Source organism: Camelus dromedarius, chromosome X (assembly GCF_036321535.1).
Source record: "Camelus dromedarius isolate mCamDro1 chromosome X, mCamDro1.pat, whole genome shotgun sequence".
In the NCBI taxonomy this organism is placed as follows: domain Eukaryota; kingdom Metazoa; phylum Chordata; class Mammalia; order Artiodactyla; family Camelidae; genus Camelus; species Camelus dromedarius.
The window spans coordinates 45,146,368-45,152,247 of record NC_087472.1 but is presented as its reverse complement, the minus strand read 5'-3'; the positions used below and the strand labels follow the sequence as shown (position 1 = coordinate 45,152,247).

General features: G+C 34.9%; 1 non-coding gene across 1 annotated transcript; it reads right to left on the bottom strand.

Moving 5' to 3' along the window:
- Positions 1-3,569: 3,569 nt before the first annotated feature.
- Positions 3,570-3,700, bottom strand: LOC116151100 (small nucleolar RNA SNORA18). Its single transcript, XR_004134884.1, has one exon. It is a non-coding gene; the product is annotated as a small nucleolar RNA SNORA18 (small nucleolar RNA).
- Between the last annotated feature and the right edge of the window lie 2,180 nt (positions 3,701-5,880).

The following is a 5,880-nucleotide window of genomic DNA, read 5'->3' as shown; positions in this document are numbered from 1 at the left end:
AGCAAGGATATCTAGTCACCTTACTACCAAAGTTCTTAATTGGGGTCTACCTCTGCCCCGGGAACCCACAGATGAGTATTAAGAGCATCCCACAAACACTTGAAAGAATATGCAAATATATATGTCTCTGTATCTCCAATTTTTCTAGGGATGCAGATCATAGCTTTCATGAGATTCTCAGAATGCCCTCCAAAGGCTGAGATCCCATGACAGGACTTCAGAACAGTAGAAATCAGACATCATTATTATTATTAATTTTAAAATGTTGTTTCTATTTATACTACAAATTTCTATTGTATTGCATCACTTTAAAAATTTAGACAATTTCACCAAATCTTCCAAACATATTTGGGATTCTTTTGGGATACCCTATGGCAGTTTTTCAAACAAGAGGAAGTTACTTTCTAGAGCAATCTGAAATGCTCGCAAAGGCCTGTTGCCTCTCTGCAGAATGGGTAGTAGTAAGAATTTACATATTTAATGTTTGTTAATGATTCTCCAGAGTTGGTCAGTTAGTTATTTAAAACTTGTTAAGGATCTTCTGCTTAAAAACATTATGTATGCTTTATATTTGGATATATATAGATATATAGATTTCCTATACACATATATAATTTCTCATCTTTAACTCAATGTCATAAGTATCAGTTTTATTTTGTAATACTATAAATTTTTATTTTCATGAGTTTAGTCCATCAATGCTAAAAAATTTGGAAATTTGCCACATTTTTATGATGATTCCCTTACTGCCCTCATTAATCTTCTTACGGTTACAACTGAAAAGTGAAAATTAATAATTATTTCTTTCATTTATCTGAGAAATACATTTCCACTTAAACTGCACTTCCTCAGTTGGCTTGTACAGTCTGTGAAATCATCACTAAAAATAATAAGTCAATGTGTTCATGCATCACCTTCCTCAATGTAACACAAAATAACCAGCATTCAAGACTTTGAAGTAACTTCGCCTATTGTGTACCACTGTCCTCACAATTCATCACCATTCAGAAATATGTTACTGTCTCTAATGGAATTAAAAAAAAAAAAAAACAAAAAACAAAAAACAATCTTTGCCTGACAGAAATCCACAACACAAGAGAAGACTTAATTCTTTCATTATTTTACAACACTGTATTCCAGCATTCAAAATAATTTCCTAGCTTGCTGACCTAGTAGCCTGGTTTCCTCTTGTTTTAAGACAATACTCACATGGAGGCCAAATGGTTTTCAGATTTGTTCCAAGACTCATTCTGACAAGGCCTCCTGGCCAGACATCTCATTCCACTATGTAATTTAGCGTGACCTAAGCTGATGGTCGAAACCTTACTGCTGCCAAGCACACAGACACCACCTGAGTTTGATTTAATAATATCGAAGAGGACATGAGTTTTACTTTTTTTTTTTTACAGAATCAATAAATTACCCAACTTTTATATCTCTGATCATTTGGAAATTTGTCTTTTACTTTTGAAGTAAGAAATATTTCCAATACTGAATACAAGAAGAAAAAAACACCTAATGTAGTTTTTTAATAGATTTTTTTTCCTTCAGAATGCAGACTAATGAACAAAGTGAGTAATTATCTTTCCAAACACTTCATTCTACCTTGAATTTACACAACACCTAACTGCCATGGCTTCTAAGCTTTGTAGAGAAAGAAGTAAAGAACATTATCAAAAAGGGCTTAGGCCAACACAGAGCAACCAAATGTATTGCACACCAAGATGGAAACAGATGACTGTACCGAACATGTAGATGCCCTACAGACTGAAGAGAAATGTAAACTAGACAGATAATTCGACATATATGTTATCTATCAATCCTTAACTTCAGTAGAATTAAGGCATAGTGAGATCTTTGAAGAATTCAAAGAGAAACTAGGCTCATCTAAGAGCTGCCTAAAATATCAAAGAGGTGCTACAGTGGTTTGGTAATTTCATTTTTCACATTCATAATATTTTATACTTATATGACAGTTTCATAGGTGCAATGATTGGACAAGGGATCAGTGATCATGTCAGATTAAAGTGACTGGAAAGAACACACTTGGAGGAGAAAAAATAAAAGATTCTCAAGGCTGTTCTAGAGAGAAATGTTTAAACATACCCAGAGATGGCTTTAGCACTGATACAGAGTGTTATGACCCTCCATCATCTCTCATAAGTAGAAAGAATGGATCAAGGATTCTTAATAGTTCAAAGGGGCCTCACAGTTAACATAACCCAGAGTCCTTACAGTTATGTCTGTAGTCTAAAGCTTCTAACTGTCTTGCTAAATTGGAAACCAAAAGCCCTCTTGGATCTTGTCTTTTTAAAAATGCTGACCCTGAGGGGTCATCTCATCCCTCTTTCCTAGCTTTACAGATGTGAAAAATGAGGCTTAGTATGTTTAAATTACTTTTCCATTTCCACAAAGATGAATGAGATGAGAAATGGGATTTGAACACAAGGCTCTTTATTTTCGGTCCTGGGCTTAGGCAGAAAGTACATCAAGAAAACTCAGTTCTGACATTAACTAGCCCTGTTGCTCCTGGGTTATTTCCCTTCTTTGAGTCTCAAACATAAAATTAGATAAAGGCATTTTAAAAGTGTCATTAATTCAGCCAATGAATATTTACTGCCTGACTATTATATATTAGGTAATTTGGGAGCACTGGAGTTACGGTACCCAGCAAGAGATACATTGTCCACAGCTTCATGGAGCTTAGATTCTAGTGGGGAGAAAGGAACAACAGACAGAAAAAATTAATAAATCGACAGGTATACAAAATATATTAGTGAATAATAGGTACTATGTGGAGAACTAAAATGTGTGCTAAGGGCCTGAATGGGTAGCTACTCTAGATTGGGTGGTCAGGGAAGGCCTCTCTCAGGAAGTGATATTAAAAAAATGGCAACCATTTATATTACAGCTTTTATGTATTCTAATATTAACAAATGTAAACCCCCCAAACAATTGTATATGGTACATACTATTGCAGAAATTGTATAGGTGAAGAAACTGAAATGTCATAAAGCTAAGTGAGAATTACAGCAGAGGTTTTCTTTTTTTTTTTTTTTTCTTTTTCTACAAAAAGTGTAAAAGGCTTTTTTTTTATTGTGTGACATAAATAAAATTATTTAAGTCAATAAATTTTTAAAGAATTTCACATGTTCTGATTCCTTCCTTCCACTGCCCATCACCTTAGTTTCTCCAATGTTTGAGTCGTAATCTTCAAGATAGCCCTTTCAAAAAGAATTTTTGCTCAATCAACAGTTGTCATGTCAGTCAGTTCACAATTCTTTTAGTTGGGCTTCTCTGATCTCCAAAGGAACATGGACACGCTTCAAAAACTCCTCACCTGTAATCTTTGGGATCCAATTTCCTCAAGCAATTTACTTTAGGACTATATTTGGGGTCAAAGAAGATAGATCTGCCTGGTTCTGAATTTTAGACACCCTCTAAACATGCATTAAGTCCAAATCATATATACTCCTAAGCTTATCACACCCTAGAACAGCACTGATCATTGGGATATGCCAATATTTAAGATTAAAAAGTTAGGTTAGGTTTCTCATAGTTTATTTAGCAGCTGTCTTGCAGTTCTTTCCCACAGATCTAACATGTAGTTCTGAGAGTAAAGGAAACCGCACAGTTTCTCTATGAGGCATTTTCAACGATGTAGGTCTACAGAAAAAGCCCCATCAGGATAGACCTCAACTACAGCAGAGCTTTAAATCCAGGCTACACAGCACCCAAAAGCTCTGTTGCCTTTTTTTTTTTATTGAAATATAATTGACATAAAACACCATGTAAGTTTAAGGTGTACCATGTGTTCACTTGATACATTTATATATTGCAATATGATTACTATTATAGTGTTAGCTAATACCTTCACTGCATAATTATCATTTGTTTTTGTGTGGTGGGAACAATTAAAATCTAGTGTCTTAGCAACTTTGATGTTTATAATACAGTATTGTTGACTGTATTTTTGATCAAGTTGACATCTATTACTAAGGATGATCCAGCTATACAAAGATCAGAGAAAAGAACATATCAGAAAGAGAAAACAGTTTGTGCAAAAGCCCTGGGACAGAAATGAGCTTAGTGCATTTAAGGAACAGAAGGAAAGCAGGTGGAAATGGAGAAAAAATATCAAGGAAAAGAATAACAGGATATGCTTGGAGAGATAAGCAGTGTCCAGAGCATGTTGAATTAAACAGTTTACATTTGATAGCGTTTTACAGTTTAGAAAAGCATTCTCACATAGATTATCTCATATAATCACCACAATCACTGTTAACAGTGGATACTTTCTCTTCGTGCATGCTTAAAGTTTAGGAAATGCATGCTTTAAGAGGCGCAATGATTCATACTAGCTCACAAAACCAGCATTGGAGGGTCTGGAACTCAAATCCAATTCTACCTGACTCTGGGTTTAGTAATTAATTTATGCAGAAACAGTATTATATTAGATAGGGGCAAAAGTTATTTTCCGATCTAAAATGTTTTGGAACTCCTTAAGGAAATAGCCAATGCTGGAGATAAATGGAAAGCATAGTACAATTTAGTTATTTTTGTGGCAAATTTAAGTCTGGGGGTGAGGGTATTGCTCAAGTGGTAGAGTGCATGCTTAGCATGCACGAGGTCCTGGGTTCAATCCCTGGTACCTAGCCTACAAAATAAATAAATAAATAAACCCAATTATCCCTTCCAAAAATTTTTTTAAAAATCAAGTCTGTTTCCCTAATTGTCACCTGGCACAGATTACTCTAAAACATCCCTTTTGATCTCTGTCTTAATTTGTGTTCTTTTTTAACTCTCTGCTCTCTCTCACAACTTAGAAAGAAATATGGGAGAAATCTGAATACTTCCATGGTTAAAGTTTATGACTGGACAAAGAGAATATTTCCAAGATGCTGAATTACTGATTCTAGGCATAAGCCCATGTGGGCAAAAAAGGCAATTTTACAAGTACTGTTAAGAATCTATTAGGGGAAGAGAGTGTTGAAATGTGAACTCAAGCCAGGAAAATCCCTTTTCACTTTAAACTCTTATTATTCTAACTCGTAACAGTCTAATTGAGAGATGGCTTGGACTAAACAATGTAGATTAGAGGCAAGGGTGATTATATGCTTTGTGATATATAAATCTACAAATCACAGCTAATTTTAGTTTACACAAAACCACGTCTTTTCATCTTTTTCATGATTGAACATGGAGGGAGAGAAAGTAACCTGCCTCAAATCACCTAAAGTCCAGCTCTTAGAGAGTTACTTAGAGAGTTAACAAATGGTAAAGAAATCCTCTCTGACATATCATTTATGAACAGAGAGTAGAGAGAATCAGGATGGGGCAGTGGAAAGAGTACTTACTATCTGAGGAATCAAGAGGGCTGAATGATTTTCTGCAAAAAGTACCAAGAGACCTTGGGCAAGTTAAACACAAACAAGCTAAACACAAACATGATCAAGGGCAACAGAGAAGACAGGGAGCAATGGGAAGGTTAGTGTAAAAATGAACCACCCGTGTTTATTAGCAGTGTCATTTATACCTTGGGAGAACAGTGAAGCTTGTGCCATTTTCCACTATTTCCCCATATTTTTGTTTTAAGGCATTTTCCAAAATTTGATGTGATACATCTAAAGGCACTTTACACAAACAACAATTTGGAAATGCCCCTAGGCTATTGAAAAGCAGAAGCTAGGGTAGGCACCAATGCCGGCAACAATTTTTATCAGAAGACTCTTGTAACTTTTCTATTAAACACAAATATGTTGACAAGTAAAAAGAAAAAAAAAAACCCTTCAACATTGTAAACTAAATCATAGTTTACTTCTCTCAAATATTCCCAAAGCTTCCTTTATTACTAGTACTTAAGAAACTGGTACTGCGTTA